The sequence below is a fragment of the Octodon degus genome, unplaced genomic scaffold (assembly GCF_000260255.1).
Source record: "Octodon degus isolate 3935 unplaced genomic scaffold, OctDeg1.0 scaffold00226, whole genome shotgun sequence".
Lineage (NCBI taxonomy): Eukaryota > Metazoa > Chordata > Mammalia > Rodentia > Octodontidae > Octodon > Octodon degus.
Genome location: NW_004524802.1, coordinates 1,944,697 through 1,957,471, shown reverse-complemented (window position 1 = coordinate 1,957,471; position 12,775 = coordinate 1,944,697). Strand labels below are relative to the sequence as shown.

At 52.4% G+C, this 12,775-nt stretch overlaps 1 protein-coding gene and 1 pseudogene across 2 annotated transcripts in view; both read left to right on the top strand.

Annotated features, from left to right (window-relative positions):
- Traf3 (TNF receptor associated factor 3) overlaps positions 1 to 12,775 on the top strand; it is a 92,751-nt gene that overhangs the window by 32,496 nt on the left and 47,480 nt on the right. The window contains exons 1-2 of one of the 2 annotated variants that reach the window (XM_004645393.2): positions 4,662 to 4,723; positions 4,911 to 5,040. The gene's annotated coding sequence lies outside the window, so the exon portion shown is untranslated. Of the gene's footprint in view, positions 1 to 4,661; positions 4,724 to 4,910; positions 5,041 to 12,775 lie in introns of those variants that run through there. The other variant, XM_023705614.1, reaches the window with a different exon arrangement.
- LOC111813804 lies at positions 8,637 to 8,693 on the top strand (annotated as a pseudogene).

Below are 12,775 nucleotides of genomic sequence, written 5' to 3'. Positions count from 1 at the left end.
TGGGAAGTGGCGCTGGCTCTTGATGCTGCTGCTACCTGCTGTCCGGTTCCCATTCATAACTGGGGCTTCCTTGACCTTTTTGGGATCCAGTGACCTCCTGTTTCTCGTTTGAAGTCCCTGCGTACCCTCTGTGACCCAGAGAAGCAGCCAGAATTCTCCGTCCAGCAACCCAGTCACAGCTGATGGTTAGGAAGTGGTGTTAGCGTTTTGTAAGTGAGGTTGTGGGAAAAGATAGAGTGTCTCCAAACTAACTGAACTTGGCCTCTTACTCCACTCCCCCCACTACCTCTTGGGGACCGCCTTTGATCTTCAGTGCCAGGAGCCCTGACAGTGAGAGTCCCACCCAGGGCTGGGTACCGCTCGCAGCTTTTCATGTTCATCTGGGTAACTGGGTTGTGGTTTTGAAGTGCTACATACCTTAGCAGTGTGGTCATGCTCTTGAGCATCTCACTGAGTGTCCAAATGAACCCTTAGGGGCTGTCTCTGTAATTCGTATCAAATCCATGTAAAGTGCACTAATGATGCTAATTTGCCTGAGTTAGATTATTAACTTTATTACTGCTATTTAATAAAGAGGATCGCTGTGCTCTGGTCATTCCAGGTAACAGGCAGCTTGTTGGGTCTCTCCTTGATTAGAGAAACTGAGCTAAGGAGGAAGAGCGCCTAGGGCCTGGGAGCCATGCTGACAGTTGTGCTGCTGTTGGGAGCGGTTGTGCCAGGGGAGCCTTCCCTGTGCTCATCGTGGAGAAGCAGATCGGCTCTGCCAGCTGTGCCGGCCCTCCAAGGGGCAGTGCTAGCTGAGAGCAGCAGCAGTTGCTTCTGGGCTGGAGTCTCGCTGCCTCTCGACTGGGGTGCGGACAGCAGGAAGCTGCTCCCTTTGGCTCTGCCCTCCTGGCCCTGCTTCCAGGCACTCTCACGAAAGGTGACTTGGAGGATGGTGGGTGCCCCCAGTCTTCCTGCATATGCCCATGTCCTCCACCTGCACCCAACTGCGCCTTCCTCTCAGCCCCTGCAGCCGAGGGGCCGTCTGAGAGTGCAGGGCACTGATGTGAGGCCCAGTGGGGAAGTCTGCTCGCCATACTCCAACGCCTGGCCGGCGGGATGAGGCTACAGAGAAACAGCCTTGATCTAACTTGAAAGGCAGGGCTCTGTGGGAAATTCTGTGGGGACTGCCCAGAGTGGCATCTACATTTGTCCAGCAGTGCCTGATAAAAGTTCCTCCGAGGCTTTAAACTTAACTAGTGGATCTATAAAGCACGGTGCTGAGAAAAGGGAAATTTCCTTAAGCTGCCTCTGATCCTCCTATGCCACGTGCTGCCAGCTGTCCCCTCCAGGAGGGAGTCCACATGTGCGGTGTCCTGGAAGGCCCCTCCGCAGCCTGTGGCACATGCCGAGCACTGCTGTCACTCATCTGTTGCTGTGCGTGCCACAGAGTGCAACTCTCGGGCCCTGCCCGTGCTGTCTGCTTGCAGCGCACTTGTGCTGGCTTCACACCTCAGCGGCAGAGCTGGGCGGGGAGCCTGCTGCCCCGTAGCTGTGCACACCCATGAGTGCTGGTCCTACGGTGTTGGTAAATCCTGGGACAGACAGATGCAGAGGATGTGGTAGTGACACCAGCGTGCGAGGCAAGACCCAGCTGTCTGGGCCATGGTCCCGTTTGAGGGGCACAGGTGGCTCTATGTTGGCCTAGGGACTGACTTTCGGGGATGCAGATGTAGAACTGTTGCATCAGCACCGTGTGCTGGTCACTGAAGGTGGCAGAGGACAGGAAGCGGTTTCCTTCCAGGTGGGAAGGAGCCTGTGGCAGATAATGGAGGAGAGGATTCCAGTGCTGAGCGGAGAACAGGCCAGGTAGCCAGGGAGGTGGGAAGGGGCGCTCTTGGCAGTGTGACTCAACCCCTGTGTGCTGGGGTCCTCCTTGTTGTGGGTGATGTCTGCTGCTTCTGGCCCCCTTACTTGCACTTGCTCAGTGTTGGGCCAGGCTCTCTGAGGGGATGAGACACATTGGACAGAGGCTGCTCGGACATCCGCCCTGCCCAGGCTGGGCCACAGAGGCACCTGCTCCTGTGGGTAGGGTGTGGTTCTGGAGGGTCTGCTCAGGGACCAGACTCACAGGCACTTGCTCAGGCCACCGTGGGGTGAGTTGGGCCCACGCCGCTCAGAGCCTGTGCAAGTGCTGAGGGTCCTTCCTATCTGCCAGGATAATGTGGGTTCTTGAGGACCCTGCACCCCTCTCGTGCTGCCCTTGTCTACCAGCACCCATCAGATGTCTCTTTCTCAGAACACCTTGTCCTTAGCTCTGCGGCAGTCCTCATCCCTGTGGCTGGATGCCTTGTTCTTTGGCCTGTGCTCTTAGGGCCCTCTGACCATAAGTGCTGGAGCTTTCCCTTAGGCGGGTACCTTTTCACAAGCGGCACCTGCTCCGTGCTCACAGATACGGTGAATGAATGAATAAAAAGCTTCTTCTAGGGGGCCAGGGAGATAGCTCAGAAGAAGCACTTGCCTGGCAAGTGGTACTTACTGGAAAGAGAGAGAGAGAGAGAGAGAGAGAGAGAGAGAGAGAGAGAGAGAGAGGCTTCTTGTGAACTGGCTTGTGTATCGTGGCACTTCTGCTCCATGGGAGCAGCCGAGTGAGGGAGGGCGTGGGTGCTTGCTGTCTCCTTGGAGCTGTAAGTGCTCTCAGGACATGCCTGTTTCTGTCGTGAAAACCTGGGTTTCGTTCCCAGGAGGCCTCGGTGGGACTTGGAGCAAGGCATTAGATGCAGCACTCTCACAGGGAGAGTGTGAAACCGCACAGGCCGTATCACGGCTATCCTGGGAGAACTACACCCAGATACCTCTAGGAAACAGATTGGAGATCCAGAAGCACCCAAAGGAGTCTCGATACTTTTTAAGACCTTTGAAAGATCTCTGCGGTTCCAAAGGCAGCTTGCCCTGCCAGGAAGTCTCCCCCGACTCTGCTCTCCTGAGGGTGGTAGCGCTGAGAAAGATGCAGTGCAGTGGCTACCAGAGTCCCCAGGAACGTGGAACCCACCTGAGATGGGGCTGGGGCTTCCCTCCTGCTGCTGCCTGCTGCCTGCTGCAGGAAGGAGGTGAGCGGCCCTGCGGTGCAGTGGTTAGGACCCAGGGCTCCGTGCATGCCGTGGCCAGCGCAGTGCGTCCTGCAGCAGCGGCTCTCAGGCTCCGGTGCGGCAGGCGCCCAGGACATGAAGCCCCAGAGGCTGTTGTGCCTTGTGTCTGGTGTCTTGGTTTGCATCTCTGTTCAGGTGGTGGATTGCACAGAGGGAAAGGACTTGCAGACTGGCGCCTGGGCATTTTAAATGCCTCTGAATATCGTGAATCAGAGCAGAGAAGTAAGATTGAGAACTGAAGAAATAGGACTTTGTTTCTTCTGAAGGACAGTTGTGACCTCTGGAGAGTTATCTTGTGTAGTGTGGGCAGGTGCCCTCTACATGAAGGGCTGTGAGTGGTCTTTGAAGAGAGCAGCTGCTGGTTTTTTTTTTTGTGTGTGTGTGGAACCGGGGATTGAACTCAGTCCCTTGCACTTGCCAGGGAAGCGCTTACTCCACTGAGCCATCTCCCTGGCCCTTGGTTTTTGGTTTTTTTTCTTTCTAGGTGGTCATATTTCAGAGATGCAGATACAGGTTTTAATATACTTGTCCATTTAGACAATGATGGTTGATTGATCTGGCAGGCAGCACTGTGCCTGGCTGGCAGCAGGTGAAGTCTGCTGTTCCCTGGGCCCTCATGCCTCAGATGAGCATTTCCGCTATGTGGTGCTCTGCCTGTCTGTGGGCAAGCCGAGCACTACCTCCACCTGGTCCTCTTTATCTGAGAGTGAGCCCGAGAGCTGAACTTACTTATTTTGCTATGAATTGGTGGCCCCAGACTGTATTAAATGCATTATGGGTGGTAATTTTACATGTCCCTGTGCCAAGAAATAGAATGTCAGGGTTACCATGGCAACTGCATGCATTCTGAAAAGCTTGTGAATGGGCTCTCAACCTTCTGGCATTTTAAGTGAGGTTTTCCAGCAGAAAGCCTGTGCATTCACGATGAACGTAAATAAATTGGGTGTTCCATGCAGAGCACGTCCTTTCTCTGGGTGCCACAGTGGGCCACTGAGTGCAGTTCTTCCTCCGGTGACATCTGCCTGGCTCCTGACGCCTGGTGACTGGCTGTGGTTGGGAGATGGCTGTCGGCTTCACGTGTAGCGTGTGGCCACCTCGGGCTGTGAGCCAGAGAAGGGGCTGACACATTGTGCTCTTCTGGTGAGTCTGTAGCCCCATGTGCCCATGTGTCCCATGGAGCATCTGTCTGTTCTAAGAGCTACTGAGGCTCCAAGTGCTACTTCTGAGGCTGTAGTGCTTGGCCCGGGGGAGGGAAGGAGACCCAGGTTAGCTAGACCCTGCTCAGATGTCAGAGTTGCAAACATTGTGTGGACCTGTTGGCTTCGTTATCAAAGGCTGGTCTGCTTTTTGTTAGAAGTATATGTCACATTGTTATTTGAAGCCAATCCCCTGTCCTTTTATCTTGCAGGGCAGAAGGTTGAACCTAGAACCTTGCTTGGCGAGTGGTCTACTACTAAGCTAAACTCCAGGCCCCTTTTTATTTTTATCTTGAGTCAAGATTTTGCTACATTGCCCAGGCTGGCCTCAAACTTGGGATCCTTCTGTCATAGCTTCCTGGTAGCCAAGACAGTGTCTCCCAAGAGGCAGGCCAGGTACTGGGATGGTGTCCTGACACTGGGATGGAACTTGTCTCTGTGCCAGTGAACGTCGATGGCACAGGGTCAGACTTTGATGGGAAAGCAGTGGATCTTCCAGGAACTCCTCAGTGGGCACCTGGCTGCGATGCACTCTTGGCCTCAGCTAAGAGCCTTTATCTAATTCTGCCCCTTTATTTTACAGATGAGGAAACTGAGGCCCAAAGAAGTCATCCCATTTGGTTAAAGCCCATAGCAGGCCAGAGCCAGATCGGGGACCAGAAACCTGGCCTCGGGCACTCAGCTCTCCTGAGGATCGCTTTTCTACAAATGAGGTTTGCTTTCAATTCATCGGGTTTTGTCTTCTTTTTGTCACTGGAAGGCCTGTCCTATCCAGGCATGTAGCACATACCTGCAATCTCAGCACTCTTGGAGGCTGAGGCGGTGCGATCACAAGTTCAAGCCCGGATTGAGCAAGTTAGTAATTTACACCCTGTCTCAAAATAAAAATGAAACGGGTTGGGGTGCAGCCTAGTGGTCGAGCACTTCTGGGTTCAGTCCCTAGTACTGAAAAAAAGAAAAAGAAGGTGTTTATTCTAACCTCAGCGCTCTAACTTGGAGCCATTTAGGGTTTTTAAGTCCAGCCTTCCCGCCTTCTTTCGTGGCTCAGTATGGAACTTCCCTGCTGGAGGCCTCCCTTGGGAGCGTGGAGGCCTGGGCTGTGCACTCCGGGCCACAGGTTGGTGGCCCTGCACCAGTGTGTCCAGCTTGTCCCTGCCCAGCCCCGCTGCTGTCCGGTCCCCCAGGAAGCACACGCCCTGAGGTCAGCCGGTGGCCCTGAGCGCACTGTGCGCTGCAGGCTGAGCCTGCACTTGCAGAGGCAGGACGCTTGGCTGTGGCCCTTCGCCTTTTGGCTTGCGGCTCTTTATTATACACTAGTGCAAGGTTAGCTTACAGGGTTGAAATACACGTTGATTTTCTAGTCAGATTCCAGGTATGCCTGACTTTTAGTTTTCCAGTGTTGGAGGAAGGTAAGATTTGATTGTGGAATTCACTTCGGGCAACAGATTGTTTTCTTGTGTGACCTCAGCAGTGGTTCCCTTGCCAACTGCACATTGTTATGTGGAATTTTGATGCAGGGTGGGGGCCATGTCTCTGTCCTGTGCCGTGACCCTGGGCTGAAGCCTGCAAAGCGCTGCTGCGTGAGCTGTCAGCTGGGTCCATAGCCTGGCTTTGCCTTCTCTTTGAGGACCTGTGCTCCAGGGAACACTGGTGCCATGCTCCACTAGGGGAGAAGCCTTGTGAGCTGAGGCCCTGACACTGCGACATGGGCCTGTCCTCCCCTTGGGACCCTGTTCAGGCTCCTGGCACAGAAGCAGGGGCGTGGCAAGTGCATTTGGAGTGATTGTTGTGTAGCCAGCTGCAAGACTCCGAGTTTTCATTCACTGGGATTAGACACTGTTTTTACTCGAGATAGGAGGCACTTTTTTGATAATCGCTTTGAAGTTCATGTTCTAGTCACTTTGAGGTAATTTGAATATCATAAAATCCACCTTCTTACAGGGTCATTTCGGTAGTTTTTAGTGTATCCCCAGTTGTACAATGTCTGTCACTACTATTTCATTTTAGGACATTTTAGACTCTTAACAGATAAACAGAAATGAAACTGCAGTTTGGCATGAGCAGTGTGCCCATGACCCTGGAAGTCCAGGCCTGGCAGGTGGTAGCCCTGTACTGCACCTTCTGTGTGCAGCCTGGGAGGTGGTGCGCGGCCTGGGAGGTGGTGTGTGCAGGCCTGGGAGGTGGTGTGCAGCCTGGGAGGTGGTGCGCGTGGCCCTGGGAGGTGGTGTGCTGCCCTGGGAGGTGGTGTGCTGCCCTGGGAGGTGGTGTGCAGCCCTGGGAGGTGGTGTGTGCGGCCTGGGAGGTGGTATGTGCGGCCTGGGAGGTGGTGTGTGCGGCCTGGGAGGTGGTGTGTGCGGCCTGGGAGGTGGTGTGTGCAGGCCTGAGAGGTGGTGCGCGCGGCCCTGGGAGGTGGTGCGCGTGGCCCTGGGAGGTGGTGTGCGGCCCTGGGAGGTGGTGTGTGGCCCTGGGAGGTGGTGTGTGTGGCCTGGGAGGTGGTATGTGCGGCCTGGGAGGTGGTGTGTGCGGCCTGGGAGGTGGTGTGTGCGGCCTGGGAGGTGGTGTGCGCGGCCCTGGGAGGTGGTGTGCGGCCCTGGGAGGTGGTGTGCGGCCCTGGGAGGTGGTGTGTGGCCCTGGGAGATGTGCGCCCACACTGGGATTTGGTGGACCAGAAGGAGCCAGGGTGGATAGAGGCCTGTGGAAGGCAGCGTGGCCCAATGCTCCCTGGCAGATGAGGCAAGGACAGGGCTCAGGCCAAGCACAGGCCAAGGGCAGTGTGCTGTATGCCTGGCACCTCACCCACAGCACCTGCAGGAGGTGCCAGGGGGTGGAGACAGCCACACCTGTGTCCAGCCTCGGCCAAGGTGCTGCACTCTGTGGAGGGGCCAGAGCCCCGTCATGCCATCGAAAAAACAGATTCTGGTGTTCTAAGACTGTGAGACACTGGAAGTGACTTCAGTAGCGTGATGTCATTTTTAACGATAAAAATGTTATTTAGGGCCAGAGAGATAGTTTGACAGTCTAAGCCCCTGCGCGACAAGGGCAAGGACCTGAGTGCAGTCCTTGCTGCCTAGCTGGCCACTGAAACCAGCCATGGTGGCACATGCCTCTAATCCCAGCGCTGGGAAGGCTGAGACAAGAAGATCACTGTGAGTCCAAGCTGTGTAGTGAGACCTTGTACCCCCCCCTCCAAAAAAAAGTTATAGAACTACGAATTACATTTAAGAAATATCTGAGCTGTCAAAAAAAAAGTTGGTATTTATTAAAAATGACAGATTCTCCCACTTAGCTGGCCTGGTGTGTTAAAAAAAAAATGGACAGGAAGGGGTGACACATTTCCTCAACTTGTCATAGGGTCGCGTACCGTACATAACAAAAGGCAAGGGACTGATGCAACCTGAGGCCCCGGGACACAGAGACTGGAGTGAGGACTAGGGAAGCCGCGCCCCCATGGCGAGGCGTGGGTGGGTGGCATGGCAGCAGGCCGAGCTCTGCCCCAGAGAACTGCCTGTCAGGTCCCTGTGGGCTCCCCATGCGACCAGGGCCGCCTGAGGGAGGCCTGGTGACCTGTCAGATGGGACATTTGGACTAGAGTTGAGGAAGAGGAGTCTGGCGCCTGTTCCCTTGAGGAGGAGGGACACGAGTCCGGGGACCCTGGCTTGAGGCTGCTCCCTGGTGTTTTTGACATCCTCCAGCTTGTGCTTGTGGCACGTGCTGTGCGCGTGAATGCTGGACTTTGCAGCGTCATCTTCTTAGCACCAGCATTTCTGAGCAGTTTCCACATGGCATCTCAAGTGTGACCCCAAATTGGGCCTCAGAGCAGAGGTGTTTTCAGAGGAGTGGTTGGGGCAGACTCCGGTACTGCATGAAGAGCTGCCTCCCCCACATTCCAGCTGTGGGGTGTCGCTGGGATGCCCCTCCAGCGCCCCCGTGTGGCTGGCTGGCTGGCCCTGCCTAGGCCCAGGCCTGCCACCCTTCCTTGGGGTAACCTCTGACCCCAGCTGTAGGCCCCAGGGCCCACAGAGCAGCTTGTGTGGCTTAGAACCTTGCCACGGACCTATGGTTTTTCTTTTCTTTTTGCCTGGGGCTCCAGCAAGGTCTGGTCATGCTGTTGCCTGTCATTGCGGTGGCTGCTGTGGCTTATTACAGCTCACAGCTCCAAATCCTGTCAGAGACCATTTCCTGCTTTCAGATTTGCTCATGTGAAATTCTGTATAAAATATTAACTTAGAGCAAGGCTTCCAATGTGTGAGTTGTTGGAAAACAGCTCATATATCATCTTTAATAAAGATAATTTAAAAATGTTACTTAAGTGCTCTCTTTGGCAGCACATATACTAAAACTGGAACAATACAGAGAAGATTAGCATATTTTTTTAACAATGTAATACCCTTCTCTGACAAAACTAAACAAAAAAGGGGATACAAATGAAGGACCACTTTGTGTCTGTACGTTCTGAATAGTTAAGCTAGACACACAGTTGCATTCTCTTGGATCACTGACTAGAGAGGTTTGTTCTAATAGTGCTTGTGGACAGATCTCATGTCAGCATCTTGTACAATGAATAACCACTAAGACAACAGTATGCAGTGTGTTGATTATTGAAACTGTGCTAGTAATCGGTTTTGAAACTGTCTCATTGCTATTGTTTCTCAGTAAATTTTTTTTTTAATATGCTACATAATGCCTAGATGTTGGTTGGTACAGAAGTTTAATTGTGCTCAGAAAGAAATGTAAGAAGAAAAGAATTTCTTCAACAGACACACTGTCTAAACTGCGCGGTAACACCCAGCTTGTTTATTTATTTTTCATTTATGTATTTAGTACAGAGTCTCACTATGCAGCTCAGACTCACAGGGATTCTCCTGTTTTCAGCCTCCCCAGCGCTGGGATTACAGATGTGCACCACCGTGCGTGGCCTCGGTCGGCCGCCAGCTCATCCTGTCCTGGGGGTGGGGCCGGCCTGGCAGCAGGGCTAGGCCCTGAACCTGGTCCCTGCGCCTGCCAAAGCAGGCACTTAGTCCGCTGAGTTGTCTTGCTGGCCTCTCCCCCCAGCCTGTTCATACACATGAAGAACTGCTTGTAACACGCGTGTTCTCCCTGCTCATGCGCACCAGCATGGCAGCATGCTGCACTTAGGGTTATAACAGGGGATTTTCTTAGAGAGTTTGTAAAATGAAGTGTTAAATTGATAGTCACCAATTTTTGCCTTTCTTGTGTCTTTTTCTGTGTTGTAGAGTAAAAATCTGGGCTTAGGGAAAGCAGTTTGTGTCTCCTGTGCATTGCCTGGAGCATAGCATGAAGGTCCTCTCAGGGAAGTCCGTCCCAGGGCCACCGGTCCTCACAGCCCAGCTGTGCACCCTGCTCCACCCTTTGGTGGCTTTGTGCCTCCCACAAACCCACACATGAGTGCTGCAGCTTTGTCCTTCCCTCGGCCACCACTCTGAAGGCAGCCCCTGTCCTCACTCACCCTTCACAGCATCTGCCACTCAGCATCCTGGGGAACAGAGGCCATGGTGGCTGCAAGCTCCATCCCTGCCCTGGGCAGGACTTGCTTGGATGTTTTCAGCTTGAACCACCAAGTCTTTTTTTCTAGAACAAGCTCACTGCTTTTTAGTTATTGGTTGTTTTTGTTTTTCTTCCTCCTCCAAGAAGTAAGTAGGAAGCACACAGGACAGACAATCTGTATCACACTCAGGACAGACGACCTGTATTGTGTGGCTTGCTTCTCCCTTGGCTCTTCCCTTACTTGCTCATGTGAAGGAATAGATGTCGGGACAGGTTGGTTCGGGGGTTCTTCCTGCTCAAGTGTGGAGGTTGAGGAGGAAGAGGTTACTCTGCAGATTGGCAAAACTGCTCGGGATCCTTGGCTGTCCTGGTAACAGGTGATCTCCTGAGATTCATTTTCCTCTCAACACGTGGTGGCTCCCTTGGTCCTGGCCAGCATCAGGGACAGAGCCAGCTGCTTGGTGCCCGGCAGCGCTGCTCACGGGTGCACACCCTGGTCACGTGTGCGTGTGCGGCTCACACGTGCACTGGATACTGCCTCACACCGGCTTCCAGACACACTGTATCTTTTTTGGAGCTGTTCCATAGCACTGTCTAATCTGTAGTCAGACATTTAGTTTCACATTTTTAAAAGCAGAAAACTACTCTTGTAACCATTTTGTTTATACAAAGAATGTTGACTACAAAATATTTTATGTTCAAAATTGATTAATTTTGGGGGCAATCAAAGAGATTAGACATTGCATTAAAAAAACCAAAACTTTACATTTACCATGTGAACTGCAGTGAATCATAGCTCTATTAAGCGAAAACCAACATTGCAGAGTATTTTTTTTAATTTTATTTATGTGTGTGTGTGTGTGTGTGTGTGTGTGTGTGTGTGTGTGTGTGTAGCCAGCTCAGCCCACCAGGGGGCGGCGCTGGCTGGCATGTGGTGCTGGGGGATTGAACCGCGGTCCCTGTGCTTTCCTAAGCTTGTTCTAAGTAGGTGCTTTAGACTACTGAGCCATCTCACCAGCCCCAAGAGTAGAGTTTTTTAAAAGGCTAGTTAGATGAAGATTTCTGGTGACCTAGAAAGGTCACATCAGTATCCACATTGGAGTGAAAATAACCCAATCAGTGGCATCCATGTGGGAAGGCTGGTCCTGGGAGCAGGAGGGTCACTTTGATTGTGAAGTGGGTTTGTTGCAGAAGGCTTCTGAAGCAGGAAGACTATTCAGTTCAAAGAAATGTCACAGAAGGCATTTTAAATTGTCAGTGTGGCTCGGCTCTCGATGTAACACATGCATGGGTTTTGCATTTGAGGAATAAAAAAAGCATGCCTGGTGATGAGTGTGTGACCTTATGGGGTGGGTAGGACCTGGGGAAACTCAACCTAGTGTCTAGGGCAAAAGCAGAAGAGTGTCAGGTGCCCGTGCGGGCAGGCACATGTCGGCTGAACAGCTCTGCTCAGCTCCTGAACTCAGGTCCCAGAACGCAGCACGTAGTCATCCCGTAATGTGAGAAGCTTTATTTTAGGTTTATGTAGCCTTAGCCCCTTCCTTAAGGTCAGAAGTGGCCTCAGTGTCCCGCTGTTGCTCTGTCCAGTGTACCTGCCTTTTTTTTTTTCTTGGTACTGGGGATCAAACTCAGGACCTTATGCATGCCAGGCAGGTGCTTATGCCACTGAGCTCTCTCTCCAGCTCTGTTTGGGACTTTAAGGGGCATATTTTGCCTGTTGCTCTAGAACTAGCTGAAGTGCAGGGTTTTATTTATTTATTTTTTTTAAATTTATTTATTTATTTAGTGGGGGGGGGCAGCTCAGCCCACTAGGGGGCAAGGCTGGCTGGCATGTGGTGCTGGGGGATTGAACCGCGGTCCCTTAAGCTTGTTCTAAGTAGGTGCTTTAGACCACTGAGCCATCTCACCAGCCCATGCAGGGTTTTAATTTACAGATGTCTGCATGGTTGAGAACACCATGGTTTAGCTACAGTGTGAGCACTGACCTTTGAGGCCCCGGTGACTCTGGTCGTGGGGAGGCTGTGAGATGCCATCAGCTTGGTTCCTCAGCTACCAGAGGAGGGAGCTGGACCAGTGACTTTCTGTTGTTTTTGTTTGGTTTGTTTTACTTCGTAGTGATGGGAGTTGGACCCAGGCCAACTTAATAGGCATGTGGTCTGTCACTGAGCTGCAGTCCCACCCAGCCCAGGTTCTCAATTGCCCAGGCTAGCCTTGATATTGCAATCCTCCTGCCACAGCTTTCTAAGCATTAAATAATCTTTTCACAATAATTTGAGAGTTCACATAGCAAGTTTGATCTAACAGTGTAAATCTTTGTTTTTGGGGGGTGGCACTGGGGATCAAACTCAGGGCCTTGTGCTTGCCAGGCAGGCAGGCGCTTAAGCCACCAAGCTATCTCTCCTGCCCGAAATGGTGTAAATCTTGATTAATTCTTACCACGCAGGTCACTGCATGTGTGTCTATCGACGCTGTCCCTGTCTGCTAGCAGATGTGCTAGTGTGTGGGCTTTTGAGGCCTGACTGTGCTGCCACTTGGAACCGCATACTGTCGGGGAATAGCAGATGTGTTTAGGTTCCTCGTCTACATAGGGCAGAAGAAGCGTTTAGAGTTGTGGAAAACGAATGAATACTGAATACAGCGACTGTGTACCAGACCTCTGCTGTTAGTTTCTGTTCCGAGGGCAGAGAGGGCAAATCTGGAAAGACCTCATCTCTGTGCCTGGAGAGCTTGCGTGGGAGGAATGTGCAAGGAGACACAGGCTCAGCCGTGGGATGGGGGTGGTCAGTCACTGGGTAGACTGGGTAGACTCAGCGTAATCCCAGAGTGTTGGGCTTACAGGTGTGCACCCCCTATCCCAGCTCGGAAACTGCAAGCTTACATTTCATAGTCTTTGTGTCCTACTGAATTTAAACCATAAAATGTTTATATTTTTATTTTTTTTTT